The sequence below is a fragment of the Saccopteryx leptura genome, chromosome 4, assembly GCF_036850995.1.
Source record: "Saccopteryx leptura isolate mSacLep1 chromosome 4, mSacLep1_pri_phased_curated, whole genome shotgun sequence".
Classification (NCBI taxonomy): Eukaryota; Metazoa; Chordata; class Mammalia; order Chiroptera; family Emballonuridae; genus Saccopteryx; species Saccopteryx leptura.
Window position 1 is genome coordinate 194,791,603 of NC_089506.1, and position 19,384 is coordinate 194,810,986.

Consider the following 19,384-nt stretch of genomic DNA (forward strand, 5'->3'; position numbering starts at 1 on the left):
TCCTGAGATCTTGTTGACCAGGCTTTGACAGTGGAAGCAGATGCTTTTGTAAACACTCTGAGATGTAATGAGCTATTGCCTTCCAGGATGCAAATGGCTCTGAATCCATGCACCATTATTCGGAAGCGAGGTGGGGCTGGAATTGAGCAATTCAATTACCAGAGGTAACACTGCTCAACTCAAAACAGAATCTGTTCCCTTGTGGAGCAAGAAGAGCCTTTTATGTTTAATTTTTATCAAGCTGTGAAATGAGGTTTTAGCTGTGGGTGTCTCACTGACGCCAGCCCAGCTCTGAGGCTCCGTCTCTCCAGTGTCTTTAAGATTATGCCCCTGCAGGGTCCCCCACTGGCAAGAGCACACAGCCTAAATGAGACAACTTTTCCTTTAAAAGTTCTTCTAGAATTTTTTTTCCTCACAATTTTTTTTCAATTTCATTCATCCTGTTATCTCAGAGAGTCCCATCCAGTGTCAGTATCAGTTGTTCATCAAAAGCACGTCTAAATCGATAACCTCTTCAGGCAGCCACCTCGCCTTTTTAGTACTAAGAGAGATAATGGGGTGTGTGTGTGTGTGTGTGTGTGTGTGTGTGTGTGTGTGTGTGTGTGTGTGTGACAGAGAAAGAGAGAGAGAGAGAGAGAGAGAGAGAGTGTAAAGGTTTATCGTTTTACTTTTCCAAGACACCTGAAAGACTCATCTGGGACTTTAAAATGAAATAGAACAGCTTTTACAAATGTCTTTTAAAGCAAAGAAGCTGATAATGAACCATAATTGTTCTATGAATCAGCCTTGAGTTTCAGTCCAGAGTTATGTCCATTTGCTTTTTTGGAAAGCAGGATGGTGGAAAATCTACTGTCATCCACACTACCAAGTACAGTATCAACAAAGAGTGAAACATGGAAGACGTGGAGGTCTGTTGGTTTTTCCAGACATCCTCTTGGGCTGAGATTTATTAAGTGCCATGTAAAGAAGTGAAATAATCTACCCAGAGTCACACAGCTGCTAAGAGGCTGAGGCAGGCCTAGAACCCAAGTCCCCTAGTTCCCTGGTCAGTGCTTGTCCATCACTCCACAATGTTTTTCCATATCAGTGACTGCATAGATAACAAGATGAAGACCATAAAATGTTCGCTAGAAATCCCCTTAGGATCAGTGGACCACATGTTAGGAAGAGATAGTTGGTGATCCATTTAGAATAGAGTTGGTTTTTTTGTATTGTGGGTGGGTTTTTTTTTTAATTTTTCCATTGATTTGAGAGAAAAAGAGAAAAGGGGGAAAGCAGAGAGAAAGAGAGAAGCATCAACTTGTTGTTTCAACTTAGTTGTTCCATTTAGTTGTTCACTCATTGGTTGCTCTTATACGCCCCAACAGGGGATTGAACCTGTGACCTTGGTGCACAGGATGACACTCTATCCACTGAACCACCCAGCCAGGGTGGTAAAATTTACAGTCCAAAAGGTTAGTTGAAAGAATAGGTTCTGTTAAATGGGGATTTTCTAACTCCCCTCTTGAGTATAAGAATGTAGTTCACGGTGAGAAACTGAGATAGAATAGTTCTTCTTTATAGAGTGATCAGAAAAGTAAAATTTAGTGTCATAATCCTGAGGAAAGGGAAAAAGCTAGTAAAACTACGTTATTTGGGAAATAATTGGCAGGGGGACATTAGCAGCTTTGCCGGAGATGAACTTTAGGGACAAAAATTGTCTAAGAGCAATTCTTAGGTAATTGCTGAGTTGCATGTGTTATAACTCCTATGTTGGTTAGGGCAGTGCTAGTTGGTAAAACAAGTTAATCCAGAAGTTCAGTGCTGGACATTATTTTTAATTTATCTAAAAAAAATTTTTTAATTTAAAAAAAATTTAAGATTTTCTGTATTCTTTTATAGAGGAGAGAGAAGGGGGGAGGAACAGGAAGCATCAACTCCCACGTGTGCCTTGACCAGGCAAGCCCAGGGTTTTGAACCAGCAACCTCAGCTGGAATTCCTGGTTGACGCTTGATCTACCGCGCCACCACAGGTCAGGCACAACTTATCTAAAATTCTGATGCAGGTGTCCTTGGTCAGTAGGTAGCTTTTTTCCACATGGTTCATTCAGGGACTTGAGTTCCTTCTCTGTTGTGGACCTGCCACCCCGAAAGGCCTATGAGTTGTTTTGCTTCCAGCTGGTGGAAAGTGAACAAGACATTGGAGAAGGCACACCCACTTCTTAAAAACTCATGCTCAGAAATGACACACATCACTTCTACCCACACACATCTGGCAAAAACAAGGCTCATGGGATGTACTGCATCCAAAGGAGCTTGTGAAGGTCAGGTCCCACGTAGGACCTGCAAGCTATGAAAGGGAGACCAAGTCTTGGTGTATAGCTAGATAGCTATGTAACATCCCCTTCCCCATAGCATCTACAAAATCTTCTCTGAAGTGTGTCTTGCTTCTTAAGCCTCTGGGAGATTGGATCCTTTGGAGAGAACTTTAAATTCTGTGACTGGAGTAGAGTGAGAAAACAGACTGTTCCGGGGGCCAAGCAACAAAGCAATAGCTGGCATCTGGCTTACACATGTGCAGGGCACAGCCAGTAGGCATGTCTGTGTGTACACGATGGGAGCGGCTCTTTCAGGTGAACTCAAACTGCAGTTCAGAGCCTGGTAATTTCTGGAACTGGTTCACTAGACTGCCCTTCCAGGCTTTCATATCCACGAGCTGCCATGTGGCTGTGCAGGGAACTTTGACAGAAGAAGCAGGGAGAAACTTTGTTCAAGTTCTCCTTCAGAGACGTGAGTAGGAAGGAGAACAATGAAGAAGGTGCTATGGGAACTGGCCCTACGAGGCTACATGGACAAGCTTATCACACCTAGAAAGAGAGGACATAGGATCAGGGCTGAAGATGCTATTTCCATAAAGTTTGTGTTTTGCAGCAACATGGTAGGATTGCACTTCCTGGATTCTTTTTTTTTTTTTTTTTTTATGTAAGTAAAGTTATGTGACTCATTTTGGCTAAGCGATGTGTGTCAATTGCAGGGTAAGTATTTAACTCCTGGTGAAGACTCGCCCAGGCCCTCATTCCTTCTGCCACAGTAACCTGCGATATTCTGATGATGGCTACTCCATCAACATAGACCCGTGCCTGATGAGAATGAACAAAGCACCACTACTGATCTGTAATGAAAATGTAGTGAGGGAGCAATTAAGCTTTGTTGTTTGAGCCTCTGGGATTTGGGGTTGCTTGTTATTGCAGCATAAACTAACCTAACTTGACTAATACAAAAGTCCTTGTGAGGCCGTAGAGCAAAAATGTGCTGTTTTCACAGTGGGAGGAGCAGTACAACACGGAGTAGATAAATGAGCACTCTTCCCGTTTTCATAGCAAAGTAGAACCACAACAGCAATTCTGCAGCAGCGACAAACCAGGAGCAGAGGCCACTATTCCTAGCAGGGTGGGAAGGAAGTCATACTATTGAGAACCAAGAAGCAGGTAAAACAACCATCCTCGGACAGGGTGGTGTGACCAGGACACCAGCACGACTAACTGAGTGCATTGCCTCAGACAGCTCTACAACTGCATCCAAGCGTGAATTCTAACTGACCTCCATCAGTTTTACTTTGTTTCTAGAGCCAAAGATGCGGAAGAGGGGATCCAACCCGCTGAGCCGAGGCCACGTGCCACAACATGGCTACCCAGGGGCCAAGAAAGAGTGTCCCCATTTCCTGCAGACAGTGCACTTCATTCCTCCAACATCAGACTCAGTGAGAGAGTTCTCCAAGATCGAAAATGGGGCTGGATAGTATAAAGCAAAAATAAAGATGGAAAACAACTCCACACAGGGATAACATAGGTTTGCTTTGACCTTGGCCCTCCCATCCCGCCCTGTTTTTTCACAGTTGGAACTCTCAGCCTTAGAGTCCCTACCACAGGGTTTTGTGTGTGTGTGTGTGTGTGTGTGTGTGTGTGTGTGTGTGTGTGTGTGTGTGTGTTTTCTATAACAGCCTCTGTGATTGAAAGGAGAATCCTGAATTCACAAGCTGCTGAGGTAACAACACAGAAAATCTTTTGACCAAGAGCTTCATGACTCCCTTAAAGAAAGCTCTGTGACATGCCCACGTGGTTAGAGCTACACCAGGGGGTAAATGCCTTCTTGCTGTGAGGTGGGGGTTCAAAGCACCACTCTCCCTCATTGCCCCCGACTGCAGGCCAAGCAACTTTAAATAAAGTCAACTTTCTAAGCCCTGGATTTCTGCACCTGTAAAAAGAGGTTAACAATCCCTGTCTTATAGGGTTGTTATGAGAAGTAAATGCAATAACATGAGAAAGTGTCTGGCAAAGTGCCTGGCACATAGGAGAGTCTCCAGTGTGATAGTTCATTTATCCTCTCTAAAATTTTATAAGCTAGTTAGAAAGACCAGACATATCCTACCTGTGAGCTGAAAAGAGTTTTAAAATTATGCTGTCCAGGAGTTTTTCAAATGGATTCAGCTGCACAATTTCTCCCCTTCTCTTTCTCAGTAAATACATAGAAACCCAAAATATAAAACAAACAGAGCCAAGCTGTTCTGGCTAAAGCCACAGGGGAGCTTGGAGCCCAGCCTGTTCCAATGGCCCGTGTGACTCGTCACCATTCTTTCTACCTCCACATAGCAGCCCTCCCACCCATCCACAGAACCGGAGGGCTCCGTAAAAGCAGGTAGAAAACCACCATCGACTCCAAACACATTCTACAGGGGAGAAAAATAACGTTCAGGGACGTGATTTGCTCCAGCGTTCCATGAGAAGTTTCTCCCTTGTTGAAAGTCAGTCATTCCAGACACTTACCATCTCATCTGCAGGACGACTAGATAAGCAATAAAGCAAGTACAATAAAATGCTAATGGTAGAATCCAAGTGGTGGGTATGCGGGCGTTCACTGTGAAATTCCTCCAACTGGGCTCAAATGTCTATCAGAGAATATTGGGGACGTCTTAACCCTTCATGATCAGGAGGTCAATCAGGTTTCTAGAAAGTAAAATCGTCTCAGGCTTATAACCATCAATTTAGAGCTGTTTAAATGTTTCTGCTGCTAAATTATGTGGTCCTGTGGGGAGAGAGTTCAGATGTTTCCTTCAAGACATCGGGGGAGATTAGAGCGTGTGTTGGCTAGAGATTGCTCTCGGAAGCCACAGCTAGCGAGAGAAATGTGAGAACACTTACAGAAGAGTGAGATTACAGGAGAGATCAGATGCGCAATTTCGAAAAGCAGCAATTCTCTGACAAAAGAACCACTGGAGGATCTAGAAAGGCACTTCTATTTGAAGAAAAAGGAAAATTTTCCATAGATTTGTGTCGATGATTTCTATCTGAAGTGTGATCTTTCTTCACATATCCGTTTAGCAGACACACTAACAAGCCCGCCCCACTGAGATGGGGGAGGGGGGCAGGGGGACAAGAGCAGCGATCCAGGTTGGAAGGCGAAGAATAACAAACACGGTGAAGAAAGAAACCAGTAATGCTACGGAGCAAACTGTTTCCACGTCCAAACAACAGATTTCAACAAACAGCTCTCCGTTATTCAAAGGTAAAAATGTAATGGTCCCCAAAATAGATCAAGATTTTCCAAACTCCTACTAACAGGAGTCTCTGGGGGAAGAGGAATGTTAAGTAACCTTGATTATAAATGAAGGAAATAATTAGGAAAACACTTTCCAGATCTACAAAGAGACCTCAGCAGACAAATGGATTAAATTCTCAGGATTCTGGCCAGAAATATCCCTAAAAGGAAGATCCTAAAGCATGTCATCACAAACAGGGTAGAAAGAAAGACACAGAAAGAAAACAGGATGCCAAGACGAAAGGATAATTAATTGGGGAGAGAGTTAAGGGAACAGGCTAGAGCGGAGGGAAGGAGCTAGGCATTGGGGCGCGCAGCTGTGAGCTGATGTCTGCCTCTGTCACTCTGCAGCCGTGTGGCTGATCCATGTCACCACGTTGTCCTGCCCCGTTTACTCCGACTCATGACCTTACCGCCTCTGTGAAATGGGGTAATGACATCTGCTCCCCACTGTAGTTATGGGGATTGAGTGAGATCACCTATATTGGTGGTTTTCAAACAAACGCAGGGGCTGCCGTGAGAGGCCGAAGGACTGAATGGGATTCAGCAGGACGGGTGCGTCCCTGCCCCAGCTCGCACCCCCCACTCAGGCACGTCATTCCAATCGTGTCAGCTTTGCGTGCCAGTGTTCTTCATGAGACTTTGCTTGTAGAGAATGTTCCACAGCACAGAAACAGTTTGAGACCATTAGCCAGAGTGAAGGTATTTTATAAACTGGAATGTGCAAGTCTAATGCATTAGGATCCGTTTCTTCCTACACTCATCAAATATAGGCTGTGCCTGGGGCTGTTCGAAGCACGCAAGATAGAGCAGTGAGCAAAAGAATGAGGAAGACAGACAGTCAACACATAAACTAGTCAAGACAGAACACATGGGGTGCCCCACAGAAACACAACGAGGTAAATAAAAGGATTGGGTGATTGTGGGTAGGTTAACAGGGTGGTTAGAAAAGACGTTGCTGATAACGTGATGTTTGAAGAGATCTAAAGGGAAGGACTGAGCCGTGCAGGCAGCTAGTAGAACAGTCCAAGCACAGAGAGCAGTGAGGGTAGGAGAGTTACAGGGGAAGAGCCGCGGGCATGGTCACACAGCCACAGCCCAGCCACGGAGAGGACCATGCGTTTCACTCCGAGGGAGATGGGGAGCTACTGAGAAGAGGGTAGGGAAGAGAGGAGGAACGCCATCTGATTTGCATTTTAGATGAATTATTCTGGCTGCTGGTGGAAGAATAGATGGCAGAGACTCAAGAGTGGAAATAAGAGAGCAGTTAGGTGGTGATGATGACAGAGAGAGAGGTAGGTGTGTTGGTGGTGAGCAGTGCAGGGATTCAAGACATGTTTCAAAATTAGAGCAGGAGGGATTTGTTGATGGATTGAGCATGATGTGAGAATAAGGACAAATGGAGAAGGGGTCTGGGGCCTGTTACTATCACTTATCCAAGACTACTTTAGAAGGAACTTTTTTAACCTATTATATGATACTTAATCACACATAAAAGAATGAAGGTTACCTAAAATAAGAATTAAATATTGTACTATGCCATTTTACCATGAAAAGTTGAAGGAATAAGATGTAAAGAAGAAAAAAAAGTTAAGGTACAGTTTTCAAGAGACAAAAGTATAAGAAAAACTAGGGATTAGAGCAGGGGTCGGGAAACTTTTTGGCTGAGAGAGCCATGAACGCCACATATTTTAAAATGTAATTTCGTGAGAGTCATACAACGAACGAACTGTGTATGTTAGGCATTATCCAATAAAAATTTGGTGTTGTCCTGGAGGACAGCTGTGATTGGCTCCAGCCACCCGCAACCATGAACATGAGCGGTAGGAAATGAATGGATTGTAATACATGAAGAATGTTCTATATTTTTAATGTTATGATTTTTTTTATTCAAGATTTGTCTGCGAGCCAGATGTAGCCATCAAAAGAGCCACACCTGACTCGTGAGCCATAGGTTCCCGACCCCTGGATTAGAGAGAGTGAGTTCAATAGTATATCTCTCAGCCACTCTAAAATTAGGACTCCAACAGAGTTCTTGGTTCAAATATCTCATGAATAGAAAAAAAAAAGACACAATTTGATTTGGTTAAATTGGGTTTAATTATAAAATAATGTTAGGCTGGTAAGAAAACTTTCCTTTTTAACATATGTAAATAGAAATAGAAAAGCTCAAAGTATTTAACAGAAATAATATTTGTGATGAGAGAAAACAAAGAACTTCATTAAGTGGAAAAGAAGACAGGTTGAGGGAGAAAAGAATAAATACAACGATTATAATGTTAAGTAGTAATCAGCTGTATTCAGCTTCTAGTTTTAAATATCATCTACTTAGCAGCCTGGAAAGTTTCTTTGCCAAATTTTAATTAAAATGCCTTTAAAAACACAGAAAAAAATATATAATTCATAACTCCATGAAAAAGTAGGACCAATACTCAACCTATTTCTAGATAGAACTGGGAGATTCTCCTCTAAAAGGCCACGGAACTAGAAGGAGTAACACAACCGATGGCTCACTCAGGCTGAACACAGACCCAGATCGTTCCTTCTTTTCCCAAATTTGCTCTTCAGGTCAAGGTATGTGACATAGAAACCTGAGCAGTATCCCCTCTCCCACAAGAATGCTGATTTTTGAGGCCATCAGAGTGCAGTTCTTCCTCCTCCAAGCTCTACCTCTCCTCATCCACATCGAGGGCTCTTTTCAACATGCGGTCCAGAACCCGCCACTGAAAGGCACTGTTTTTGGTAGGTGGGCTGGGCTGGTGAGAATGGAGGAGCATAGTGTGCCCTGGGAGGCGAAACCTTGGGGAAGTAAGTACACAGGGGGCGCTATTGGAGCAGCGTGTTCTAGCAGCTATAGGTAGGGTTCCACTTCTCACATGCAGAGCCTCAGGTTGTGGGAGTTGAAAGTACCTATCTCAGCTAGCAATACTTCCCCGGGGTAAACTTGCCATATATCGGGGAAAGGTCTTGGGAGCTGTGTTCACTGAATCTCCAAGAAGGGAGTTTGACCCATGTGTAAGTGAACACAGTAAGCAGTCTACCTCTCCAACCATTAGGAAGAACCATGATGAAACATGTCAAGGATAAGAAACATAGACTCCACCACCACCACCACCACCACCACCACCACCACACACACACACACACACACACACACTCACACACTCACACACAAAATAAATAAATAAACAATCGAACACCTACTGAAACACAATGCAGAACAAATGAGAATGAATGTCACTACCTGGACTAAAAGGAAAAGCAAGTCACTGAAATAAAAAAGAAAATTTTAGAAAACTTATTCTGGACAGGCCACATCTGACCTCCACACCCTGGGGACGGAAAGCCAGGAGAAGAGAACAGACTAGAAGAAAAACACCACAAAATGAGAAGGGAACCAAATGAGATAACAAAAACATGCTGAAAAATGCTGACTATCCCTGGGCAAGGAGCACAGCTGCCCTGTTGCCCATTCTGTCACCCAGGCCTAGCACTCTGCCTCTGTGCTGCCAGCCCTTGTCCCCAAAGTCACCAGAAGCCTCACCAAAGCACCAGAGGGCCATTAAATCACAGCACAAATATTAGAATATGCTGCCCTTCATGTAAAACCAGTTCTCTATCGGTTCGCGATATATGGCATCTTGATTCTTTTCTCTGATACTCTCATAATCTAATCATAATCTATCAGATTGATAATCATTAATAAGCAAACCATGTTTCTGATAAAATGGATGGAATTGGGAAAATAGGAACACATGCAACAGAACAAAATCAATTAGATCATATGGAATGTTCTAGATAAACTGTTGTGTCCCCCTAAAATCGGTCTGTTGAATCCCCAAGCTGACAGTAGTTGAAAATGGGGTGTTTAGGAGGTGATTAGACCATGAGGGCAAAGCCACCGTAAACAGAAATGTGCTGTTGTAAGAGACCACCCCATTATGTGAGGTTATTATAGGAAGAAGACCACCATCTAGAACCAGGAGGTGGACTCCCCACAGACACCAAGTCTGCCGGTGCCTCAATCTTGGACTTCCTCACACTCAGAATGGTAAGAAATAAATTTCTCTTGTCCATAAGCCACCCCGTTTACGGTGTTTTGGGAATGGTATTATTCAGCAGCCTGAAATGTTCTAAGACACGGAGGTTATTCCAGGCCTCTGGCCTTACTAGAGTTATGCCCTAAAGAGTTAGGTTAATGGCACTTTTCCAAATTCAGAGAAACATTCACGGCCACCTAAAACCATTAGGATCAGTACTTCTGTTGGTTTGGAGGTATATGCATGTGTCTTCTGCTTGTTCATAATAACTCCCTCTGCTATCAATGTTTGTCCATCACATTGGTCAAAGGATGTACTAATTGTCCAACACTTCATCCTGCTCAAAGTGTTTTCATATCCATTGTGTCAGTAGAGCTCCGCAGCAAGCCAGAGAGGAAGTAGACCAGGTGTCCACCTGTGTCCATGCCGAAAAGGTAAGTAGCCAAAGGAAAGAAATCACTGTGACTCCCCAGGACATGGAAGGGCAAGGATAACAAGTTCTTACCTCCTATCGCAACACTTTTCTCCCCTTCCAGCCACTGTTCAACCTCAGGACACAGTACGGGAATCTAGCACCTGCTCGTGGAAACCTTAGACAACAAGCATACCAAGGATTCCCTCAAGAGGGCTTGTTTAAGAAACTTCTAGAATGACAGGTGACCAAGATCCTCAAAAAGCAAATAAATGAAAATACAAGTGGTATTAGTTACTTTGGGAGAGGAAGGCGTGCAAGAGGCATGGCAGCGTGGCTCTGGGTGATTGGTCTGCTCTATTTCTTGGCCTGGGTGCTGGCACGTGGATTATTCAAATTGTGACAGTTCTCTGCACCATGTACCCTTATGATTTGTGCACTTTTCTCTATTAAGGTCATGGGTCTAATAAAAGTGGGAAATTTTTTTTTTCTTTTTCTGAAGCTGGAAACGGGGAGAGACAGACAGACTCCCGCATGCGCCCAACGGGGATCCGCCCGGCACGCCCACCAGGGGCGATGCTCTGCCCACCAGGGGGCGATGCTCTGCCCCTCCGGGGTGTCGCTCTGCCGCGACCAGAGCCACTCCAGCGCCTGGGGCAGAGACCAAGGAGCCATCCCCAGCGCCCGGGCCATCTTTGTTCCAATGGAGCCTCAGCTGCGGGTGGGGAAGAGAGAGACAGAGAGGAAGGGGGGGTGGAGAAGCAAATGGGCGCTTCTCCTATGTGCCCTGGCCGGGAATCGAACCTGGGTCCCCTGCACGCCAGGCTGACGCTCTACCGCTGAGCCAACTGGCCAGGGCCAAAAGTGGGAAATTTTTAAAGGCACAGATATCCTTCTAATTCCATGCTTGCCTTCTCTCTTTTTTTGTCTCTCGGTGTTTTGCATTCTTTTTCTCTCTTCTCCCAGGGTGAATCACCCTATTTTGTTAAAATTGTACTACAGCAAATGTCGGTAAATGATGTGCCCTGTGGTGGTGATTAAGTCAAATCAAACACATTTGTCACTGAAGAGATGGCTTCCAGCTGTTTATCTGGGAAATATAATTGAATACTAATGGAATAAACACATAAGTTGCCCACTTTATTTTCACTAAAGGTATGGGGTTAAAATATGAGAAGGTGAATTTCTCTACATTTAAAATTCAAACAGAATTTTTAAAAGATATCATAAGTCTTCCAAAGAATTTAACACAGGTAATTTCATCATCTCTTCATTTAACTCCTTTTGTTCCAAAGAGGAACAAAAACAGAGGATATTCCTATCTGCATGGTACAATTGGTTCTTTATTTTGACCCCAGACTTACTATTCTTGCTACTTACATAAGAACTCATCCATGCACTTCACATTGCATTCTGCTCAGTTTGCACTTCCCAGAAAAGCTAATTATATCCCTGCCCTTGAGCCACAATCACTATAAATAGTAGTTAGCAAGATTTGGACAAAAGTGAAAATGAGTTCTGAAAATTTTTGTTAAATGACTAGAACAGTAGATTTATGATGTAAAAAAAAAAAAAACTATGATATCACAAATGGAAGTGATAAGTTTGAATAAAATCATTTTACTAAAAATAATAAAAAGAAATGCCTGACGACATTGTATAATAACTTCGGAAATATCCTCCATGCTCTCAAAATTAATCACCAACTCAAGTCCCATTCTGAGGGTGCCTGTTGTCTTGGCGAGGCAAAACACACTCCACACATACCAACAAACGCATGAAGATGCCAGGGCATGAGTCCAGCTCATTTTTATCGAGCATCTTTTATTTGGTACCAAGTTGCAAAGGTAAACGTGTCAGCTACCACTGTTCCTCTCTGGGCAGAAATCACTGACTGAGAGCACCTCAGCAACGTACGCAAGGTTCCAAAACTGGAACCCGGGTCGCCGAAGTCATTTTTATGACTGTGAAGATAGCTAAACATTGTGCAGGCCAAGCATTAATGAATTATAGGGGATGCTGGCACGACCGTGGACTGTCTGTTGGGCATAGTCCTGGCCAAGACCCGGGGACCAAAAAGACCGCTGGCAGGAGTAGTTGGAGGGGAAGGCAGTGGGGTAGGTGACAGGCAGTCCATGAAGGCAACCGTCAGCACCTGGGAAGTCTGGGAATGGGCTGTTGTCAGGAGGCGTGTACACAGGTAGAACCCATCAGCAGGCGGTGGGGACCAATCCCAGAGGGCTATCGGTGTTCTGGGCACAGGAGAGCTGGCAGGACTCCAGGACCTCCCACGGGCAGAGGTGGAACAGGTTAGCTCCCGTGGGCCGAGGTTGAACAGATTAGCTCCCGTGGGCCGAGGTGGAACAGGTTAGCTCCCGTGGGCCGAGGTTGAACAGGTTAGCTGCATGCGTGCCCTTTTTACTCTCTCCCATGTATTTCGGCATTATGACCATCACCTCCCACTGCTGTGCAAGGTTCCTCACGAACAAACCAGCACCAGGAAGGGGAAGACGACAGTGAATCGTGAAGGCTTTTCCTTCACCCACCATCTCTCCCAGGTAACCACTCACCTTTGTCTTTCTGGTCAAGATAAGACTCTTTGCTGTTCAACAATTTTCAGAGAATCTCCTTGAATCAGAACCAGAGAAACGCACCATTAATAGATATTTTTTTGTTCTATTATATCATTTTTACCTTTCCCCTCAACTATCTTTCCATTCAAAATCCTTTAAAAATACACACAAAGGTGGAAAAGTGGGTCGGCACGGATGCTAATGACAGTGCGTCCCCATCTCCGCGCCAGCGCAGCGCGGCGCGTGGACAGCCCGCACACCTTCGTTCTAGTCTCCGCTCTGTTCTGCAGCACGCCGTCGTTCCGCGCGCACTTGGCAGGCACAGCAGAACCAAAGGGATTATACACTTAGCATCTGGAACTATTCTACTATCATCGTGGAGCACACTCTGCACCCCGCCTCTTCCCTCCCGTGACAAGCAGGTAAAATAAGAGAGGAGAAGGATTTGCTTGCACCCCCCCTGGCGCAGCCGCATCACAGGAAACCAGCAGGCGAAGAGTAAACATGTCATCAGACCTGGTGGCTTGTTCTGGAAGTGAAGCCTGCAGATGGCATGTGAGGAGAAGACTTGGGTGGCAGGCTTTTCACCTTGTCAAGGGAAACATTCACATCCTCAAACTACTGAAGACTGCGCTAGCCTGTCATTTCTCTAGAGAACGGGGCAGAACTGGTTGTGCATGCGGCAGGGACACAAAGACTGAGGGAACAGCACCCGAGCTCTGCGAAGCCTGCGGGGCTCCCTCACATCACTGATCCCCTGGTAGCTGTCACAGTGTGGGTGTCCGATCCTGTCTCGGCTCAGATCTCTGTGAGCCATGGAGCTGTGGAGCCACTCAAGGATAATCACACTTCCACAGGCAAGATAGTTCCTCCACGGTGTTCAAATCTGGGTGTGTATCAGAACCACTTTTGGATGCCTGGGCCCCCGTGCCTTGCAAACCTCCTCCACCCGTCAGAACCTCCAAGGATGGGGCCCAGGCAGGCCTCATTGTCACCAGCGCCCTACTTGAGTTCACTGTGCCCCTCCCCTCTTCAGCAATCGTTGTTCCTCAGCAAATATTGGTTTGCAGATTTATTTGTTTTTACATCTCACTCTACCATCTGTAGTAATGAGTGACTTCTTCTTAGGAGAGGTTTTCATAGCAGAAATATTCCATGGGAGATCATCTAATTGTAAATTCAAGGAGAAAGAAAAGGCAAGGATCCATTTTTATCTCCATTCTAAATCCATTAGCACTATTACCGGTCCTTCGCCACTTCCCCCCAACACCAGTTGATTCATCAGCAATATGGAAAAGGCAATCACTTTACCAAATCTAGTGTTCAGATCTCTGCTGTTAAAAGAAACAGAATTTTCCCTAACAAAGTGGAGCCCAGATTGTAGGATTCCCTTAAAATGTGCGCACATGGCGCCAGGCCAAAGGCGAAGCATGCCCTGGCAATGTTCGGAGAGCTGGCTATGCAGCCCAGCAGTCGGTGTCTGTCTTTGCCACTTAGTAGCTTTGGGACTCTGGCAAGTCACCTCTCCTTGGAGCCTCAGGGTCCTCACCAGTAAAACAGGACTGTAGTAAAAGCAGTTGGCTTTTCCTTGGGAGAATAGGCACACTCTCGCCTTGCCCCAGACTTCACATTGCCCCATCCTCAGCCTGGGGACTTCACATGGGAGCATCAGAAGAGCTGGGGAATGAGGCCAAGCTTCACCTGGTTGCTGGTGTTTGTCCTACCTGTCTGCCCTCATTTCCTGACCTCATTTCTACCTCTCTGGAAGGCCCTGCCTGGTCCCAACCTCTACCACCTCTGTTGCATTCCTTCCTGTCAACCCCACACCTGAGCAGGAAGGGGAACTGGCCATTTTTGAAGCTCGGTGATGAGCAAGTGTGAGTTGAGAATATTTGTCTCTGCTTTGGAGTATGCTTGAAAACTTCCCTAAGTCATTTAAACAGTTGGCCATGCTGAAAACGAAGTAAACACATTGCATGTTGCCCAACAGGCTGATGAATGCTCCTTCGATGGTTCAGCACTTTCAAAACCAGTGTGGTCACAATCAGTCCTTACTGGAGTGGTGTGACAGTAGTCAGGAGAAGTAATGACTAACCTTATTCTATAAATGGGGGAAAGACTAGACTAGACTCCCAGAAGAGAGCCCTGGGAATTCAATTCTCCATCCTAATGTTCGACTTGATTACCATCCCATCCTCCACAACACAGTAAGTCAAAGGTACAAGCAGTTAGGTTTGAGTCCACAAGAACTTTCTAGAGTCTGAAAATGGTATAAGCATCCTTGAAAAGTGGCGAGTCTCTGGCCTTGGAAGTATCAAGCAGAAGGTGGAAGCTTCTACTAGAAAGAACTTGCAGAGATTTCTACTATAGGTCGGAAGTAGGAAAGCATCATTTAACTATTTATTTCCCATGCTGCTGGAGATTTCAAAGGATTCTACGTACTTCCTCACTGGTTCCTTCCCAGGAGGAAAGGGAGAGAGGGGCCATCTAGTAAGGACTTCGGTCCCCACTTGTATACTAGGAAAAAATAACACCAAAACGAAAACAATTCGCCACCAATGAGCAGGAACACGGTGACATGCACTTGCTGAGTTTATCTGAATCTGCTCACCTAATTTTCACATAAAAACCAAGTAGGAATTAGGAAAGATCTCCAAGACCAAACACGTGTCATTAGAGCCAAGACTATGCTCATCTACCCCCTCGTATTCGCAATTACTATGGACAGATGGGAGAACTTTACAGGGAAGAAGGCCGATGGGGGGGACGAAACTGACTCCTTTGAAATATGGTGTTGGAAGAGCGCTCCTTGGACACCCTGGGCCACCAGGAAGACAGACAAGGGGGTCCTGGAGCAAAGTAAGCCTGAACATCCCTGGAGGTAAAAGTGACAAAACTGAAATCTTCCTACTTCGGGCACATCGTGAGAAGGCAGGGTTCTTTGGAAAAGGCAATAATGTTAAGAGGAAGAGCAAATACGAGAAGGACTGACTCCGTGAAGGAGACCACAGGCATGAGTCTGCAGGAGCTGAGCAGGACTGCTGAGGACAGGACATCTGTGAGCGTCACTCACAGGGTCTCCACAGCAGGAGCCAAACCAAAGGCCGGTAACCACAGACAGCATAATTATTCGGAAACCGAGACATGGAGAAGTCAAGTAACATCCAGCTGATGGGAATCTCTGCAGTAAAACCATCAGTTTATGGAGAGACACACCGCTGCTCCTGGGATGATTTGCTCTCCTCTCCTTGTTTAGAATTCTCTGGCACCTAGGGTGGCCAGCCCTAGACGGACAAGGGCACTTAGGGAGTGGAAAGGAAAAACAAAGGCACCTGCAGAGCCAATTACTGGGTTGAAATTCAACTCCAAAACCCCACTGTTGGTTCTTTGGGCTAGAGTCATGAGCTTTGATCACAGTTACTAATTTGTGAACAGTGCTGACTGGCCTCTGTCCCCCCCTGCAGAGAAAGGTAAACATTCTTGTGGAAATGCAAACATATCACTAATGGTCTAAAAGAGGCTCTCGAGGGGGCATCATTTCTTTGGGAAACAAGCCCACTCTAAAGGTAAATGGGTTGTTGTTGTTGTTTTTTACCACCTGAATGAATGATCTTTCCAACTGTAGCCAGAACTCTTTGTCTGGTAGTGACAGCACCCGCAGGGCAGATAAAGAATGAAATACTAATTTCCCAGCCCAAACTCCTGCTTGCTCTGCTTAAGGAGCTGGCGCCTGCCTGACTGGGGAGGTGAGTGTCACCCACTGGAGTTTCCCTCTGAAAGGGAGGTGGAGAGGGGAAGCTGAGAAGGTATAATTAGGGGCGGAGCCTGGAACACCTCGGATTGTGATACCAAGCGAGGGAGGCTTCCTCTGTGAAGGGCGCCCACCACCCTGATCAAAACCGCCGTCTGCGGGGAGCGCCCCTGTTATTAAATGTCGCTCCGCACGTCTGCACGGAGGTATCATCGCAGATGGGAAGCCTAGAGGGAGAGCTATTTCAAGGGGAGGAAAAAAAGAAAACAAAAGGGTGAGCTGACTGAAAACACATAAGTGCGGTGTAAAAATTCGATTAGAGACCTAGGGAAGGCGACATGAAGAAATGGAGGCAGGGACTCAACTGCAGTTTGCCTGACTTCTTGTGAGGGTGGGTTAGAGTCTTTGTTTTCCAGTCTTTGATGGTGGAGGGAAGAAGGTTCTAGAAAGATGAGAAACATGGCAGCATGTGTAGTCCTGGCATGGCCACGTCTCCCTGACCCACCAGGTACTCCTTTTTTTGTGATGTAATAGAACAATAAACCAGAAAGCTATCAGCGGGTACCTGACCGGGACTTCGGCAGGTGCACCAAAACCACAAATGACCTCACAAGATCCAGGCTCGAGGGCATTGAGTGGCGTTTGTGACCCCATGGTCATTCCCACAATGGGCCAGAGAATTAACGGCAGTTGTGAGGAGTGTGTCTCAGTCACTAAATAATGAAATTATCATGGAGCAGTGGATAGCAAACCAGCAGCACGCGGGAATCACCTGGAGCTTTAAAAAGAGCTCAACACTCGGCCCATTAAAGCAGAATTCCTGAGGCTGGGCTCGGGCATCCTCATTTCTTTCCCCAAATGATTCCAATGTCCTGCCAGGATGGAACCAGTATGGTCCTTCCAGCCTTCCAGGCACACCTCAGATGTCACCCCAGGTAAACAAGCATTACTGAGCCCTTAGTGAATACAAGGCTGTGAGCTAAGTGTTCCAAGGAGAATAAGGCAGCCTCTGCCCAGGTGATAAATGCAGTGAGGGAGAAAGTTTATGTCAGGAACAGACAGGAGCTCCATGCATATTTATGAAATAAAAGAATGAGGGAATAAGTAAGTGAATGACTTAACAATAATAAAACAAGTGAAATGCATGCAAACAGAGAAGCCAGTATTGCACGCAAGGAAGGAATAATCAGTGAGGTGGGGGCGAGGGAGACTTGATCAAGGTGGCAGCATTTGAATTGGGCTTAGGAGGAGGTGTAGTAATAACATTTAACATTTGTTCAGAGCTGTAAAGTTGATACATGTTTTATATACATTAATAACTCATTTAGTGCCTTTCAATAGTCCTTGATGTTGGCATTTTAATCCCTACTATAGAGGTGAGGAAAGGTCAAATGGCTTAACAGGGGTCAGGTAGCTATTAGAGAGAGAGCCCAGGACACCATCTGGAATTCACTGACCCTCTATGACACTGCTGAGGACTCTCTCCGTAAGTCACACAAGGAGAAGGGCATTCCAGGCCAAGAAAGCAGTATGAGGGGGGGAGTGGGGTCCCAGTCTAATGGTGTAGTTTATATGAGGAAGGATGGGTTCTTTTTAAAAGAAAACTTCTTTTTAGGAAGAGAACTGTGAATGCGAGGAGAAGGGCGGACTGGAGAGCTGGGGTATTGATAAGGTGTCCCCAGAGACCCCTAAACCCTCACATCAATGATTAGCATTTCCCTTGAGGACTTTGTCCCATTCTCCAGGACATTCTTTGATGAACTTGTCTCATTTCCCCTCCTCTGGGATAAGCACTTCGGCCAGACACTGGCCACTTTTGTGTTTGAACTTCTCTGAAACTCAGCCAATGTGGTTATAAGTTTTGTGAATCCTATAATTTCCACAGTTCAGGGGCCTTCTTCAAGAAAAATGATATAAAATTATAAACCCCAGATTAGGTACAAAGTGAATGCTTATTTAGAATGAAGAAGGAACTCACGGCAAAATACAATTTTTTTAACTGAAAGATATAACAAACCAGAAAAATACAGTTATATATATTTTTATTCCTTAACTGCCCAATACCCCCTCTGTTAACATTTTTAACCTCCAATTTTTTGGCTGCATATTCTTTGATTGCCTCTTCATATAATAAAGATTTTGTAATAGATTTCTGATAGCAAGCATGGTTAATCAAAATTTGTTTTGTATTACAAGTTTTGAAATGTTTGTGCATCACCACTTATTAACAATACTGTTATGTTTATCAAGTTATTTCCTATAAGATCCGTAATATTTGGGGACATTTCAAGTTTTCTTGTTCAGGAACAAACCTTAACTACTCTTTGACGTGATGACCCTCATTTACCAATGTGTCATAGATGTTCTAACTTGCGAGGGGTTAGTATGTTTTATGCTATCTTACGAAAAGGAAATTTCATTTTGTCTAAGCAGGTGTGAGACTCAATCCCCCACACACAATTTTACTTGTCTGCTTCTTGGAAGAATTTTCCACAGACTAGATCATGGCTCTGTACACTTCAGATGGTGTTTCTCCTCTGTTTCCTACTTCTTTTTCTTGACTCTGTCGGAGCAGGATGTATGACTGTGTGATCTTGGTCTTGTACCTCCATGTCATGATGGCCGGTAAGTCAATACCATGGAAGTTAAGAGTATTCCTTGAAGCCATACCTAAATATATACTTAAAAACTCCAGAAAACCACATACATTCATGCCCCTGAACCCAGATGAGAATGTATGTCACCTTCACTTCCTCTTCAGAAGATCAAAAGAAGGCTGTCTGCCCCTCCGGTGACACCCGACACACGTGGAAGGAACTGTGATGTCATGTGACGGAAGCAAGCTCAGAGCAAAAAGAGATAGCAGTGTTAGCTGATTACAGTTATACTATCTCAGGTTTCCAAGCTTAGCAAAAACATGCAACCATGCAAACAGGTCGCCAGGGTTCCGCCAGTGCCGGGGGGGTGGGGGTGGGGGGGGGCGGGCGGCAGGTAAATGAGGAGTTTGACTCTGCAGCTTGTCAGCTTCAAAGTA